At 42.3% G+C, this 18,638-nt stretch overlaps 1 protein-coding gene across 1 annotated transcript in view; it reads left to right on the top strand.

The window, feature by feature from the left end:
- Positions 1 to 5,414: 5,414 nt before the first annotated feature.
- LOC137439454 (uncharacterized) overlaps positions 5,415 to 18,638 on the top strand; it is a 400,511-nt gene continuing 387,287 nt past the window's right edge. Inside the window, exon 1 of the mRNA XM_078768562.1 lies at positions 5,415 to 5,534. The gene's annotated coding sequence lies outside the window, so the exon portion shown is untranslated. The remainder of the gene's footprint in view (positions 5,535 to 18,638) is intronic.

Genomic DNA, 18,638 nt, shown 5'->3' with positions numbered 1-18,638 from the left:
AATATGGATCTAAAGCTGAAAGAAAAAAACAACCTATGTGGTGTGAATGGCAATGTTCCTCGCTCAAATGTGAAAAAACGCAATCGCTTTTCACTCTGAAATACGTGCGAACGCGTAACTGAGTTAATGGCGGCAAGGAACATCAAGTGATCGCTCTGAGCGAATCATCGTGCTGCTCTGCCATTCCGGTCATAATATTCCTCGCTGAAATGCGCTGAGGTAAAAATATGGTAAAAAAATATTATGAAATAATTTTTTAGGTCGGCCATGTTCTTCCCAGGCTCAATGGCCATGTCCGTGCCAAATATCAAGTACGTGAGCCTCTCCGTTTAGGAGTCTATCGGTAACATTACACACACACACACACACACACACACACAAATTGTGTTATATATATATATATATATATACATATATATATATATATATATAGATAGATAGATAGATAGATAGATAGATACCATGATATTAAAAAAAAAAAGTTATGGACGAGTTATGACTAAACTTAGTGGATGAGTTGGTTAGGTGACAAGAACAAGCCGATTAGATTTTGCTTCAGGTCAATCAAGATGTGGCCTATCATTGGGACACAAACCATAAACTGTTCAGCTTGGCGGAGGTATGCCCTCTACCAAGTGCCGTTCTAGTTTCCTCATGTATTCCAATTGGAAATGTTCGTCTCCACACCGATGTGGTGGAGTTTGTTATTGCTCCAGAGACTTCTCGTGATGGTGTGTGCATACAAAAGTGCATCACTGGAAGCTGGTTGCTAGTTCAGCAGCAAATTTACCTGTAACTAATTCATTTCAATTGTATAACTGAATGTTTGGACAATTTTGTTTTTTCTCTTGGAACCTATCTTCATTTATTGATTTACTTTTACAAAAATGTGGTTCATAAATTCGTTTACTTCCTTTACATTAACATGGGCAAGCTAAAAAAACGTGGGATGAGCTCCATGTCTTCTTTTATTTGAAGAGTGAGGTTCAATTCACTTACCAAACTGTGGTGTTGTGGTTGGAACTTCTGATGAAACAGAAAACCAAATACGGCATTGGAGTCATCAGAAGGAACCAAAAAAAAAGAAGAAGTAAAGAGCAAAGATCGAGTCATCAGGAGGAACCTGGGTAGGATTCGGGTTTCAGCCGCTACTCCTCTACCCTCAACCCCATCCAGGCACAGCCAAGTGAACCTTCCAGAAAATTTTCTGCAAGAATTCACTTCTACCAAGACATACACTACATGGCCAAAAGTATGCAGACACCCTTCTAATTAGTGGATTCGGCCGTTTCAGCCACACCCATTGCTGACATTTATATATAACTAGGACGTGCCCGTACGTGGGTGCCCGTTCCTTGGTGCGGCCCAGCATCTAGTCGAGACCCAGTCACCCAGGCCGATCACCCATTCCGACCCCAAATTCCTCATCGACGATAACTAAACAATATATTATATGAATCGCACCGTACATACCTCCTTCTAGATCTTGTTCTTGTCTTGATATACTCACTCAGGCTCACTCTATCACGCCTGAGTCCTCCCAGCTCCTCCAAATGGCGCCCGCTACGCCTCGAATTACTATCCGCGCACGCGCTCTCACATCGGCCACGCCTACGCAACAACGTGTTCTGTGATTGGCTGGCCTACCCCGCAACCTGTTCTGTGATTAGTTTGGTAAATAAATCGCCATAGCTCGGTAACTACTTCTCCGATTAATATGAAACCTTGAAAAGGCACATCCTCAGGTCCCCAGCAATATATCTGGCAAGTTTCAATTAGATCGGACCCGTGGTTGTCGAGAAACAGCGGTCACAGACAAACACACACACATACACACAGAGATTACTGGAATTATAGATAGACTAGGGCATGCCCGTACTATATATATATCTAAAATTATATCCCCCCCCTCTATTTACATGAAATGGTTTGGTCCATTCGCAAAGCCAAAGCGAACGGCTTGCGAGTACGGTGACAATCCCCCCCTCTATTTACATGAAATGGTTTGGTCCAAAGCGAACGGCTTGCGAGTACGGTAACAACCCCCCCCCCCCCCCCCCCCTCTATTTACATGAAATGGTTTGGTCCAAAGCGAACGGCTTGCGGAGTTTGGTAAAGAAATCGCCATAGCTCGGTAACTACTTCTCCGATTAATATGAAACCTTGAAAAGGCACATCCTCGGGTCCCCAGCAATATACCTGGCAAGTTTCAAGTATATCGGACCCGTGGTTGTCGAGAAACAGCGGTCACAGACAAACACACACACACACACACACACACACACACACAGAGATTACTGGAATTTTAGATAGACTAGGGCATGCCCGTACTATATCTATATCTAAAATTATATCCCCCCCCCTCTATTTACATGAAATGGTTTGGTCCAAAGCGAACGGCTTGCGAGTACGGTGACAATCCCCCCCCCCCCCCCCTCTATTTACATGAAATGGTTTGGTCCAAAGCGAACGGCTTGCGGAGTTTGGTAAAGAAATCGCCATAGCAAGCACAAACGCGCAGGAAAGCGAAAGAATCGCAAATTAGTTTTAATTAGTTTTAAAACATAGTTTAACGCCAACATAGCGGCAACATAGTTTGCCAACGTGAAATAAATGAATACGCTCTCAAATGTGCCGTCCGAGGCAGAGTCTGTTCGCCACGTTCGGCACACGTGATAACTCGCTGCTCTCTGATTGGTTGAATTGGTTGAATCGTTTTTTGGACATAGCTCGGTAACTACTTGTCCGATTAATATGAAACCTTGAAAAGGCACATCCTCGGGTCCCCAGCATTATACCTGGCAAGTTTCAAGTATATCGGACCCGTGGTTGTCGAGAAACAGCGGTCACAGACAAACACACAGACATACACACATACACACACACACACACACAGAGATTACTGGAATTATAGATAGATGAAGCACACAGCCATGCAATCTCCGGAGACAAACATTGGCAGCAGAATGGGTCGTACTGAAGAGCTCAGTGACTTTCAACGTGGCACCGTCATAGGTTGCCACCTTTCCAACAAGTCAGTTCGTCAAATGTCTGCCCTGGTTGAGCTGCTCCGGTCAACTGTAAGTGCTGTTATTGTGAAGTGCAAACATCGAGGAGCAACAACAGCTCAGCTGCAAAGTGGTAGGCCACACGAGCTCACATAACGGGACTGCTGAGTGCTGAAGTGCATAGCGCATAAAAATCGTCTGTCCTCGGTTGCAACACTCACTACCGAGTTCCAAACTGCCTCTGGAAGCAACAGCACAACAACTGTTTGTCGGAAGCTTCATGAAATGGGTTTCCATAGCCGAGCAGCCACACACAAGCCGAAGATCACTATGCGCAATGACAAGCGTCGTTTGGAGTGGTGTAAAGCTCACCGCCATTGCACTCTGGAGCTGTGTAAATGCATTTTCTGGAGTGATGAATCATGCTTCACCATCTGGCAGTCCGACAGACAAATCTGGGTTTGGTGGATGCCAGGAGAACGCTACCTGCCTGAATGCATAGTGCCAACTGTAAAGTTTGGTGGAGGAGGAATGATGGTCTGGGGCTGTTTTTCATGGTTCAGGCTCGGCCCCTTAGTTCCAGTGAAGGGAAATCTTAACACTACAGTATACAATGACATTCTGGACGCTTGTGTGCTTCCAAATTTGTGGCAACAGTTTGGAAAGGCCCTTTCCTGTTTCAGCAGGTCAATGCCCCCGTGCACAAAGCAAAGTCCATAGAGAAATGCTTTCTCGAGATCGGTATGGAAGAACTTGTCTGGCCTGCACAGAGTCCTGACCTCAACCACCCTTCGAACACCTTTGCTATGAGGGGAGCTGTGGTCTGGGGGCCTTACCCAGCCGACTGCGAGCCAGGCCTAATCGCCCAACATCAGTGCCCGACCTCACTCATGTTCTTGCGGCTGAATGGAAGCAAATCCCCGCAGCAATGTTCCAACATCTCGTGGAAAGTCTTCCCAGAAGAGTGGAGGCTGTTATAGCAGCAAAACCAACTCGATATTAATGCCCATGATTTTGGAATGAGGTATTTGATGAGCACATACGGGTGTGATGTTTGGGGGTCCACATACTTTAGGCCATGTAGTGTATCGATAAAGAAAGAGAGTAATAAAGAAGAAGCAAGAATTAGAATGAATAAAGAGAAATAAGAAAGAAATGTGAAAGGAACAAAGATCCCTTAACTCCGAGCCCAAGCTCTTTCCCTTAACTCCTAGCCATAGCTCCTTCCCTAACTCTTAGCCCTAGCTCCTTCCCTTAACTATTAGCCCTAGCTCTTTCCCTTAACTCCTATCCCTAGCTCTTTCCCTTAACTCCTATCCCTAGCTCTTTCCCTTAACTCTTAGCCCTAGCGCCTAGCCTTATAATGCTCCAAGCCCTAGCTCCTAGCCCGAGATAGATGTTGGGAAGAACCCAGATAGATATATTTCAGCATTTCTTCCTCTGGCAAAAACGCAGCAACAGTTACAAGGTACCAGATCTAAGTCAGAGAGGTCGGTGGTTCAAACCCTGTCGAGTCCTGTCAAGACCAAAAGGCATGTTCTGCTTCCTTGTTTTCTGCTCAGCATTTGGATAGGGCACAGACAAATCCCGTGCATTTGGCATCCCAGCAGGAGGTGGAGATTTGTCCGAACTGCCCTGTCGATTGCACAGAGGAAAAAATGACATCATAAAGATGGCGTCCCCGGTACCCAGAATGCTCTGGAAGTTGCACCATTCTGCTACCTCCACCCCCACTCATTTTCCCACTCCCACAGTGACTTATAAGGTCGTAGCGAAAGACACCATCCTTCTCTACCACTTCCTTCCACCCCCCTCCCTCCGACCTCTAAACGAGAGAATTGGATCAATTGCAAACATTTTTGGCCCAAGTATTTCATGAGTATAAGATGGCAGCTCAATGGAGTACTGCTCTCCTCTATGGGCTGGTGCACCAGCATCACATTTGTTTCCTCTTCTGTTGAATCTAAAGCTCATTATTATTGGCATCTCCCATGAATGTGTTGAAGGACGAGGTCCGTTGTTCCCGCGTCGCAGACAGATAAATGTCCTCTATGTACCATTGCCTCCTCTGGTCTAGCTCCCTTTGCTTTCCACAGCTCCTCCAGGATGCACGAGTTCTTCCAGTAATCGCCTTAAGGTCCTCAAATCCAGGCTTACTGCATTCCCCCCCCCCCCCCCCTTTTCTCCCGTTTGTGGAACCGCTTTCCGGAGACTACTGTATTTCATCCAATCCAGGACTTCAAGCTGGTGGTACACCACCATCTCATGGCACCCCCATCTCTACCCACAATCCTTTATACACCCAGGAACCCGACCTAACCCAACCTCTTACTTGCGGTGTTTCTTCCTTCTCTTTCATATTTTTATGTTTGTTCATTGCCTTGATTGTGTCCAACTGTGACCCCCAATGGCAGGACGTTCCGGGGGCCGGTGACCCCCTTGTCACTTATTCCCGACCGATTCCGGCAGGGCGATATTTAAAAACCCGACCGAAACTGGACGCTTATCCCAAGTCATCAGGACGAGGTAATGCATTTTTCTTTTCATTTTTTCAGGAATGGCTTAGGCTAGCATATATTGAGTCAGGAACAGTATCGGTGGGTAACATTTCCTGCTCAGTCGTTATCAGTCAAAGGATAAGGCAAGAGGGGGGTGAGAGGGGAAAAGGAGGGTGAGAGGGGAAAAGGAGGGTGAGAGGGGAAAAGGATGGTGAGAGGGGAAAAGGAGGGTGAGAGGGGAAGAGGAGGGTGAGAGGGGAAGAGGAGGGTGAGAGGGGAAGAGGAGGGTGAGAGGGGAAGAGGAGGGTGAGAGGGGAAGAGGAGTAATAATAACTTGATGCATTATTTCTGTGATTTACACAATGTGCAAGTTAACATAACTTTTCAATTAATTTTTCCAAGCGAAAACTGTTTCCCCTCCTTGTTTCATTGGCTGATGAATGAGGAAGGGAATGTGGTTTGGAGGAGGCAATGGGGATGGAGAGTGGTGTTTATTACCTTCCTCACCCCCATCCTATAGCATCCCACCTTTCTTTCCCATTCATCCTAAAGAATGCTAGCCTTGCCTGTGATAATGGGAGAGAGAAAGGGGGACGTTTCATCAGATGCTCCAAATCTTGGGGAAGATTTGGGAATTGTGTGCAAACCCGATAAGAGGCGCTTTGATGGAGTCTAAGTGGATCCACCGGCGTTGCCCCCTGGATTACACAATGTGCTTTTTCAGAGAAGTTAATAGATAACGCTGTTTCCAGCACACACTGTTTATTCCCCTAAAACCCGACTCTGGTGTTGATGAAGCACAGGTTAACCCCGAGTATTATTCTTGTATTGGTGAAACACCTGTTAACCCCGACTATAATTATTGTGTTGGTGAAACACCAGTTAACCCCTAGTATCATTTGTGTGTTGGTGAAACACCAGTTAACCCTCAGTATCATTCTTGTGTTGAAGCACCGGCTAACCCCTCGTATCATTATTGTGTTGGTGAAACACTGGTTAACCCTTTAATATCATTCTTGTGTTGAAGCACCGGCTAACCCCTCGTATAATTATTGTGGAGGTGAAACACTGGTTAACCCCGACTATAATTATTGCATTGGTGAAACACCAGTTAACCCCCAGTATCATTCTTGTGTTGGTGAAACACCAGTTAACCCCCAGTATCATTCTTGTGTTGGTGAAACACCGGTTAAACCCTTAGTATCGTTATTGTGTTGTTGAAACACCAGTTAACCCCTTGGTATCCTTGTTGTGTTGGTGAAACACCGGTTAACCCCTTGGTATTATTATTGTGTTGGTGAAACACCGGTTAAACCCCTAGTATCGTTGTTGTGTTGTTGAAACACCAGTTAACCCCTTGGTATCCTTGTTGTGTTGGTGAAACACCGGTTAACCCCTTGGTATTATTATTGTGTTGGTGAAACACCGGTTAACCCCCAGTATCCTTCTTGTGTTGGTGAAACACCAGTTAACCCCCAGTATCATTCTTGTGTTGGTGAAACACCGGTTAAACCCTTCGTATCGTTATTGTGTTGTTGAAACACCGGTTAACCCCTTAGTATCATTATTGTGTTGGTGAAACACCGATTAACCCCTTAGTATCGTTGTTGTGTTGTTGAAACACCGGTTGACCCCTTGGTATCCTTATTGTGTTGGTGAAACACCAGTTAACCCCTTGGTATTATTATTGTGTTGGGGAAACACCGGTTAACCCCTTAGTATCGTTATTGTGTTGTTGAAACACCAGTTAACCCCTTGGTATCCTTGTTGTGTTGGTGAAACACCGGTTAACCCCTTGGTATTATTATTGTATTGGTGAAACACCGGTTAACCCCTCCGTATCTTTATTGGGTTGTTGAAACACCGGTTAACCCCTTGTTATCCTTATTGTGTTGGTGAAACACCAGTTAACCCCTTGGTATTATTATTGTGTTGGTGAAACACCGGTTAACGCCCTAGTATCATTATTGTGTTGGTGAAACACCGGTTAACCCCCTAGTATCATTATTATGTTGGTGAAACACCGGTTAACCCCTTAGTATCATTATTGTGTTGGTGAAACACCGGTTAACCCCTCGTATCATTTGTGTGTTGTTGAAACACCGGTTAACCCCTTAGTATCATTATTGTGTTGTTGAAACACCGGTTAACACCTTAGTATCATTATTGTGTTGTTGAAACACCGGTTAACACCTTAGTATCATTTGTGTGTTGTTGAAACACCGGTTAACACCTTAGTGTCATTATTGTGTTGTTGAAACACCGGTTAACACCTTCGTATCAATATTGTGTTGTTAAAACACCGGTTAACCCCTCGTATCATTTGTGTGTTGTTGAAACACCGGTTAACCCCTTCGTATCATTATTGTGTTGTTGAAACACCGGTTAACACCTTAGTATCATTATTGTGTTGTTGAAACACTGGTTAACACCTTAGTATCATTATTGTGTTGTTGAAACACCGGTTAACCCCTTCGTATCATTATTGTGTTGTTGAAACACCGGTTAACCCCTTAGTATCATTATTGTGTTGTTGAAACACCGGTTAACCCCTTAGTATCATTATTGTGTTGTTGAAACACCGGTTAACCGCTTAGTATCATTATTGTGTTGTTGAAACACCGGTTAACACCTTTGTATCATTATTGTGTTGTTTAAACACCGGTTAACCCCTTAGTATCATTATTGTGTTGTTGAAACACCGGTTAACCCCTTAGTATCATTATTGTGTTGTTGAAACACCGGTTAACACCTTAGTATCATTATTGTGTTGTTGAAACACCGGTTAACACCTTAGTATCATTATTGTGTTGTTGAAACACCGGTTAACAACTTAGTATCATTATTGTGTTGTTGAAACACCGGTTAACCCCTTAGTATCATTATTGTGTGGTTGAAACACCGGTTAGCCCCTTAGTATCATTATTGTGTTGTTGAAACACTGGTTAACCCCTTAGTATCATTATTGTGTTGGTGAAACACTGGTTAACCCCTTAGTATCATTATTGTGTTGGTGAAACACCGGTTAACTGCTTAGTATCATTATTGTGTTGTTGAAACACTGGTTAACCCCTTAGTATCATTATTGTGTTGTTGAAACACCGGTTAACCGCTTAGTATCATTATTGTGTTGTTGAAACACCGGTTAACACCTTTGTATCATTATTGTGTTGTTGAAACACCGGTTAACCCCTTAGTATCATTATTGTGTTGTTGAAACACCGGTTAACCCCTTAGTATCATTATTGTGTTGTTGAAACACCGGTTAACACCTTAGTATCATTATTGTGTTGTTGAAACACCGGTTAACCGCTTAGTATCATTATTGTGTTGTTGAAACACCGGTTAACACCTTGGTATCATTATTGTGTTGTTGAAACACCGGTTAACCCCTTAGTATCATTATTGTGTTGTTGAAACACCGGTTAACCCCTTAGTATCATTATTGTGTTGTTGAAACACTGGTTAACACCTTAGTATCATTATTGTGTTGTTGAAACACCGGTTAACACCTTAGTATCATTATTGTGTTGTTGAAACACCGGTTAACAACTTAGTATCATTATTGTGTTGTTGAAACACCGGTTAACCCCTTAGTATCATTATTGTGTTGTTGAAACACCGGTTAACCCCTTAGTATCATTATTGTGTTGTTGAAACACCAGTTAACCCCTTAGTATCATTATTGTGTTGTTGAAACACCGGTTAACACGTTAGTATCATTATTGTGTTGTTGAAACACCGGTTAACCCCTTAGTATCATTATTGTGTTGTTGAAACACCGGTTAACAACTTAGTTTCATTATTGTGTTGTTGAAACACCGGTTAACCCCTTAGTATCATTATTGTGTTGTTGAAACACCGGTTAGCCCCTTAGTATCATTATTGTGTTGTTGAAACACTGGTTAACCCCTTAGTATCATTATTGTGTTGGTGAAACACCGGTTAACCGCTTAGTATCATTATTGTGTTGTTGAAACACTGGTTAACCCCTTAGTATCATTATTGTGTTGTTGAAACACTGGTTAACCCCTTAGTATCATTATTGTGTTGTTGAAACACTGGTTAACCCCTTAGTATCATTATTGTGTTGGTGAAACACCGGTTAACCGCTTAGTATCATTATTGTGTTGTTGAAACACTGGTTAACCCCTTAGTATCATTATTGTGTTGTTGAAACACCGGTTAACCCTTTAGTATCGTTATTGTGTTGTTGAAACACTGGTTAACCCCTTAGTATCATTATTGTGTTGTTGAAACACCGGTTAACAACTTAGTTTCATTATTGTGTTGTTGAAACACCGGTTAACAACTTAGTATCATTATTGTGTTGTTGAAACACCGGTTAACAACTTAGTATCATTATTGTGTTGTTGAAACACCGGTTAACCCCTTAGTATCATTATTGTGTGGTTGAAACACCGGTTAGCCCCTTAGTATCATTATTGTGTTGTTGAAACACTGGTTAACCCCTTAGTATCATTATTGTGTTGGTGAAACACTGGTTAACCCCTTAGTATCATTATTGTGTTGGTGAAACACCGGTTAACCGCTTAGTATCATTATTGTGTTGTTGAAACACTGGTTAACCCCTTAGTATCATTATTGTGTTGTTGAAACACCGGTTAACCGCTTAGTATCATTATTGTGTTGTTGAAACACCGGTTAACACCTTTGTATCATTATTGTGTTGTTGAAACACCGGTTAACCCCTTAGTATCATTATTGTGTTGTTGAAACACCGGTTAACCCCTTAGTATCATTATTGTGTTGTTGAAACACCGGTTAACACCTTAGTATCATTATTGTGTTGTTGAAACACCGGTTAACCGCTTAGTATCATTATTGTGTTGTTGAAACACCGGTTAACACCTTGGTATCATTATTGTGTTGTTGAAACACCGGTTAACCCCTTAGTATCATTATTGTGTTGTTGAAACACCGGTTAACCCCTTAGTATCATTATTGTGTTGTTGAAACACCGGTTAACACCTTAGTATCATTATTGTGTTGTTGAAACACCGGTTAACACCTTAGTATCATTATTGTGTTGTTGAAACACCGGTTAACAACTTAGTATCATTATTGTGTTGTTGAAACACCGGTTAACCCCTTAGTATCATTATTGTGTTGTTGAAACACCGGTTAACCCCTTAGTATCATTATTGTGTTGTTGAAACACCAGTTAACCCCTTAGTATCATTATTGTGTTGTTGAAACACCGGTTAACACGTTAGTATCATTATTGTGTTGTTGAAACACCGGTTAACCCCTTCGTATCATTATTGTGTTGTTGAAACACCGGTTAACAACTTAGTTTCATTATTGTGTTGTTGAAACACCGGTTAACCCCTTAGTATCATTATTGTGTTGGTGAAACACCGGTTAAACCCTTCGTATCGTTATTGTGTTGTTGAAACACCAGTTAACCCCCAGTATCATTCTTGTGTTGGTGAAACACCGGTTAAACCCTTCGTATCGTTATTGTGTTGTTGAAACACCGGTTAACCCCTTAGTATCATTCTTGTGTTGGTGAAACACCGGTTAAACCCTTCGTATCGTTATTGTGTTGTTGAAACACCGGTTAACCCCTTAGTATCATTATTGTGTTGGTGAAACACCGATTAACCCCTTAGTATCGTTGTTGTGTTGTTGAAACACCAGTTAACCCCTTGGTATCCTTGTTGTGTTGGTGAAACACCGGTTAACCCCTTGGTATTATTATTGTGTTGTTGAAACACCGGTTGACCCCTTGGAATCCTTATTGTGTTGGTGAAACACCAGTTAACCCCTTGGTATTATTATTGTGTTGGGGAAACACCGGTTAACCCCTTAGTATCGTTATTGTGTTGTTGAAACACCAGTTAACCCCTTGGTATCCTTGTTGTGTTGGTGAAACACCGGTTAACCCCTTGGTATTATTATTGTATTGGTGAAACACCGGTTAACCCCTCCGTATCTTTATTGGGTTGTTGAAACACCGGTTAACCCCTTGTTATCCTTATTGTGTTGGTGAAACACCAGTTAACCCCTTGGTATTATTATTGTGTTGGTGAAACACCGGTTAACGCCCTAGTATCATTATTGTGTTGGTGAAACACCGGTTAACCCCCTTGTATCATTATTATGTTGGTGAAACACCGGTTAACCCCTTAGTATCATTATTGTGTTGGTGAAACACCGGTTAACCCCTCGTATCATTTGTGTGTTGTTGAAACACCGGTTAACCCCTTAGTATCATTATTGTGTTGTTGAAACACCGGTTAACACCTTAGTATCATTATTGTGTTGTTGAAACACCGGTTAACACCTTAGTATCATTTGTGTGTTGTTGAAACACCGGTTAACACCTTAGTGTCATTATTGTGTTGTTGAAACACCGGTTAACACCTTCGTATCAATATTGTGTTGTTAAAACACCGGTTAACCCCTCGTATCATTTGTGTGTTGTTGAAACACCGGTTAACCCCTTCGTATCATTATTGTGTTGTTGAAACACCGGTTAACACCTTAGTATCATTATTGTGTTGTTGAAACACTGGTTAACACCTTAGTATCATTATTGTGTTGTTGAAACACCGGTTAACCCCTTCGTATCATTATTGTGTTGTTGAAACACCGGTTAACCCCTTAGTATCATTATTGTGTTGTTGAAACACCGGTTAACCCCTTAGTATCATTATTGTGTTGTTGAAACACCGGTTAATCGCTTAGTATCATTATTGTGTTGTTGAAACACCGGTTAACACATTTGTATCATTATTGTGTTGTTGAAACACCGGTTAACCCCTTAGTATCATTATTGTGTTGTTGAAACACCGGTTAACCCCTTAGTATCATTATTGTGTTGTTGAAACACCGGTTAACACCTTAGTATCATTATTGTGTTGTTGAAACACCGGTTAACACCTTAGTATCATTATTGTGTTGTTGAAACACCGGTTAACAACTTAGTATCATTATTGTGTTGTTGAAACACCGGTTAACCCCTTAGTATCATTATTGTGTGGTTGAAACACCGGTTAGCCCCTTAGTATCATTATTGTGTTGTTGAAACACTGGTTAACCCCTTAGTATCATTATTGTGTTGGTGAAACACTGGTTAACCCCTTAGTATCATTATTGTGTTGGTGAAACACCGGTTAACCGCTTAGTATCATTATTGTGTTGTTGAAACACTTGTTAACCCCTTAGTATCATTATTGTGTTGTTGAAACACCGGTTAACCGCTTAGTATCATTATTGTGTTGTTGAAACACCGGTTAACACCTTTGTATCATTATTGTGTTGTTGAAACACCGGTTAACCCCTTAGTATCATTATTGTGTTGTTGAAACACCGGTTAACACCTTAGTATCATTATTGTGTTGTTGAAACACCGGTTAACCGCTTAGTATCATTATTGTGTTGTTGAAACACCGGTTAACATCTTGGTATCATTATTGTGTTGTTGAAACACCGGTTAACCCCTTAGTATCATTATTGTGTTGTTGAAACACCGGTTAACCCCTTAGTATCATTATTGTGTTGTTGAAACACCGGTTAACACCTTAGTATCATTATTGTGTTGTTGAAACACCGGTTAACACCTTAGTATCATTATTGTGTTGTTGAAACACCGGTTAACAACTTAGTATCATTATTGTGTTGTTGAAACACCGGTTAACCCCTTAGTATCATTATTGAGTTGTTGAAACACCGGTTAACCCCTTAGTATCATTATTGTGTTGTTGAAACACCAGTTAACCCCTTAGTATCATTATTGTGTTGTTGAAACACCGGTTAACACGTTAGTATCATTATTGTGTTGTTGAAACACCGGTTAACCCCTTAGTATCATTATTGTGTTGTTGAAACACCGGTTAACAACTTAGTTTCATTATTGTGTTGTTGAAACACCGGTTAGCCCCTTAGTATCATTATTGTGTTGTTGAAACACTGGTTAACCCCTTAGTATCATTATTGTGTTGGTGAAACACCGGTTAACCGCTTAGTATCATTATTGTGTTGTTGAAACACTGGTTAACCCCTTAGTATCATTATTGTGTTGTTGAAACACTGATTAACCCCTTAGTATCATTATTGTGTTGTTGAAACACTGGTTAACCCCTTAGTATCATTATTGTGTTGGTGAAACACCGGTTAACCGCTTAGTATCATTATTGTGTTGTTGAAACACTGGTTAACCCCTTAGTATCATTATTGTGTTGTTGAAACACCGGTTAACCCTTTAGTATCGTTATTGTGTTGTTGAAACACTGGTTAACCCCTTAGTATCATTATTGTGTTGTTGAAACACCGGTTAACAACTTAGTTTCATTATTGTGTTGTTGAAACACCGGTTAACAACTTAGTATCATTATTGTGTTGTTGAAACACCGGTTAACAACTTAGTTTCATTATTGTGTTGTTGAAACACCGGTTAACCCCTTAGTATCATTATTGTGTGGTTGAAACACCGGTTAGCCCCTTAGTATCATTATTGTGTTGTGGAAACACTGGTTAACCCCTTAGTATCATTATTGTGTTGGTGAAACACTGGTTAACCCCTTAGTATCATTATTGTGTTGGTGAAACACCGGTTAACCGCTTAGTATCATTATTGTGTTGTTGAAACACTGGTTAACCCCTTAGTATCATTATTGTGTTGTTGAAACACCGGTTAACCGCTTAGTATCATTATTGTGTTGTTGAAACACCGGTTAACACCTTTGTATCATTATTGTGTTGTTGAAACACCGGTTAACCCCTTAGTATCATTATTGTGTTGTTGAAACACCGGTTAACCCCTTAGTATCATTATTGTGTTGTTGAAACACCGGTTAACACCTTAGTATCATTATTGTGTTGTTGAAACACCGGTTAACCGCTTAGTATCATTATTGTGTTGTTGAAACACCGGTTAACACCTTGGTATCATTATTGTGTTGTTGAAACACCGGTTAACCCCTTAGTATCATTATTGTGTTGTTGAAACACCGGTTAACCCCTTAGTATCATTATTGTGTTGTTGAAACACCAGTTAACACCTTAGTATCATTATTGTGTTGTTGAAACACCGGTTAACACCTTAGTATCATTATTGTGTTGTTGAAACACCGGTTAACACCTTAGTATCATTATTGTGTTGTTGAAACACCGGTTAACAACTTAGTATCATTATTGTGTTGTTGAAACACCGGTTAACCCCTTAGTATCATTATTGTGTTGTTGAAACACCGGTTAACCCCTTAGTATCATTATTGTGTTGTTGAAACACCAGTTAACCCCTTAGTATCATTATTGTGTTGTTGAAACACCGGTTAACACGTTAGTATCATTATTGTGTTGTTGAAACACCGGTTAACCCCTTAGTATCATTATTGTGTTGTTGAAACACCGGTTAACAACTTAGTTTCATTATTGTGTTGTTGAAACACCGGTTAACCCCTTAGTATCATTATTGTGTTGTTGAAACACTGGTTAGCCCCTTAGTATCATTATTGTGTTGTTGAAACACTGGTTAACCCCTTAGTATCATTATTGTGTTGGTGAAACACCGGTTAACCGCTTAGTATCATTATTGTGTTGTTGAAACACTGGTTAACCCCTTAGTATCATTATTGTGTTGTTGAAACACTGGTTAACCCCTTAGTATCATTATTGTGTTGTTGAAACACTGGTTAACCCCTTAGTATCATTATTGTGTTGGTGAAACACCGGTTAACCGCTTAGTATCATTATTGTGTTGTTGAAACACTGGTTAACCCCTTAGTATCATTATTGTGTTGTTGAAACACCGGTTAACCCTTTAGTATCGTTATTGTGTTGTTGAAACACTGGTTAACCCCTTAGTATCATTATTGTGTTGTTGAAACACCGGTTAACAACTTAGTTTCATTATTGTGTTGTTGAAACACCGGTTAACAACTTAGTATCATTATTGTGTTGTTGAAACACTGGTTAACCCCTTAGTATCATTATTGTGTTGGTGAAACACCGGTTAACCCCTTAGTATCATTATTGTGTAGGTGAAACACCGGTTAACCCCTTAGTATCATTATTGTGTTGGTGAAACACCGGTTAACCCCTTAGTATCATTATTGTGTTGGTGAAACACCGGTTAACCCCTTAGTATCATTATTGTGTTGGTGAAACACCGGTTAACCGCTTAGTATCATTATTGTGTTGTTGAAACACTGGTTAACCCCTTAGTATCATTATTGTGTTGGTGAAACACCGGTTAACCGCTTAGTATCATTATTGTGTTGTTGAAACACTGGTTAACCCCTTAGTATCATTATTGTGTTGGTGAAACACCGGTTAACACCTTAGTATCATTATTGTGTTGTTGAAACACTGGTTAACCCCTTAGTATCATTATTGTGTTGGTGAAACACCGGTTAACCCCTTAGTATCATTATTGTGTTGGTGAAACACCGGTTAACCCCTTAGTATCATTATTGTGTTGGTGAAACACCGGTTAACCCCTTAGTATCATTATTGTGTTGGTGAAACACCGGTTAACACCTTAGTATCATTATTGTGTTGTTGAAACACCGGTTAACCCCTTAGTATCATTATTGTGTTGGTGAAACACCGGTTAACCCCTTAGTATCATTATTGTGTTGGTGAAACACCGGTTAACCCCTTAGTATCATTATTGTGTTGGTGAAACACCGGTTAACCCCTTAGTATCATTATTGTGTTGGTGAAACACTGGCTAACTCCTCGTATCATTATTGTGTTGTTGAAACACCGGTTAACCCCTTTGTATCATTATTGTGTTGGTGAAACACCGGTTAACCCTTTAGTATCGTTATTGTGTTGGTGACGTTCCGGTTAACCCCTTAGTATCATTATTAGTCCCCTACCGGTGTACACCGGAGGGGACGATAGGTTTGCACGCCGTCCGTCAGTCCGTCAGTCCGTCACGCAAAGAACAGTTTTCCGGACTTTTTTCTAAACGCTTAATGCTAATGATTTCAAACTTGGTACATGGTTTCCTCATGATAAGTTACAGGTCAATTTCGAACTTCACGACGTTTCGATCATTTTTGACAAAGTTATGGCACTTTGAACTTTGGGAATTCTGATAATTCTGATGGTCCTTAACTCAGTGCCATTTTAAGTTTTAATTTCCTTTAAAAAAGAATTTCTCTGCAATAATAGGACCGATTGAGATCAAATTTTCACCATAGGAGGGACTCGGTCTGTGGAATATTTCAATGGTAATTATGACGTCACAGGTCACGTGGTTTAGCCTCCATATTGTTTTTCGTGAAAACACGAAAACCCCTTTTTCTCTGAAACGGCGACACAGATTGAGGCCAAACTTTGCAGGAAGAGTCGCATACCCATGACGAACACAAAAGTCAGTGAGTATGACGTCATGCGTCGCATGGTTTCAGAGTTATGACGTTTTAAAGCATGAACCTTTAAAACCGAGCCCCTCCCTCATTTTTGATCCAATCGAGGGGAAACTTCACAGATCTGTTCAGCATGTCAATCTACTAAAATGTCCTTTTGGAATTTGCGATAGGGCACGTGGTTTGGCAGATATCGTTAATTAAACGAAAATATTTTTTAAAAATGGATATCTCTTGAATCACTAGTACCTCAGACCGTGAGTTGGTAATTATATAATTCACACAGTGGAATACGTGCAGGCTGCTCCACGGAGCGACCTTGCGGGCTTATCAACGAGGCGAGGCGTGACACACGTGTGTCTCAGCATACCTCAGATCAAGTTTGAAAACCAGCATCAACGGTGCATAAATTTGCATATTCGATCATTTTTGACAAAGTTATGGCACTTTGAACTTTGGTAGGGGACGTGTATTGCAGCGCAATACTCAGAATGCTTGTTGTGTTGGTAACGTTCCGGTTAACCCCTTACTATCACGAGTTACAAACGAGCCGACATTCCTTTAACTTTCTACGCAGAATGAGAGCAAAAAACCACGTGATGCCATTTGGGATTGTCAGCATTCATTGGTGACGTCATTTGCAGTTCCGTGTACCTTGCTTACGTCATTATATTGCCTCACCTTCATTACCACTGACTCAATCACTCATAAGTTATAAGGTCGAGACGGGAAGTAGTTTAATTATTTTTCATTGCTGAATGTCGCGTATTTAGCATTTACTAAATAATGGTGAGATTGCATCTTGTAAATAAATAAATAAATTAATCCTTCCACCTTTGGAGTGATGGGTCCGTGGAATGTTCGTGCCTCCCTCACCTAGCTCCTCACCCAGCTCCTCACCCAGCCCTCCCGACCCCAGCTCCCCTCACCCAGCCCTCCCGACCCCAGCACCACCTCACCCAGTTCCCCTCATCCAGTTCCCCTCACCCAGTCCCCCTCTCACCCAGTCTCCTCACCCAGCCCTCCCGACCCCAGCCGCCTCCTCACCCAGTCCTCCTCACCCAGCTCCTCCTCACGCAGCTCCCCTCACCCAGCTCCTCACCCAGTCCTCCCGACCCCAGCCCCTCCCCTCACCCAGTCCTCCTCATGCAGCTCCTCTCACCCAGCTCCTCACCCAGTCCTCCCGACCCCAGCCCCTCCCCTCACCCAGATCCTCACCCAGTCCTCCTCACCCAGTCCCCCTCTCACCCAGTCTCCTCACCCAGCCCTCCCGACCCCAGCCGCCTCCTCACCCAGTCCTCCTCACCCAGCTCCTCCTCACGCAGCTCCCCTCACCCAGCTCCTCACCCAGCCCTCCCGACCCCAGCCCCTCCTCACCCAGTCCTCCTCATGCAGCTCCCCTCACCCAACTCTCCCGACCCCAGCCCCTCCCCTCACCCAGCTCCTCACCCAGCCCTCCCGACCCCAGCTCACCTCACCCAGCCCTCCCGACCCCAGCCCCGCCTCACCCAGTCCTCCTCACCCAGCTCCTCCTCACGCAGCTTCCCTCACCCAGATCCTCACCCAGCCCTCCCGACCCCAGCCCCTCCACTCACCCAGATCCTCACCCAGCCCTCCCGACCCCAGCACCACCTCACCCAGTTCCCCTCACCCAGTCCTCCTCACCCAGTCCCCCTCTCACCCAGTCTCCTCACCCAGCCCTCCCGACCCCAGCCGCCTCCTCACCCATCCACCCCTCACCTTTGTTCAAAGGACCTGCTGTCTTCACTACTCTCTCATTCCTT

Source organism: Myxine glutinosa, chromosome 14, assembly GCF_964187855.1.
Source record: "Myxine glutinosa chromosome 14, kmMyxGlut1.1, whole genome shotgun sequence".
NCBI lineage: Eukaryota > Metazoa > Chordata > Myxini > Myxiniformes > Myxinidae > Myxine > Myxine glutinosa.
This window is presented reverse-complemented; position numbering and strand designations above follow the sequence as displayed.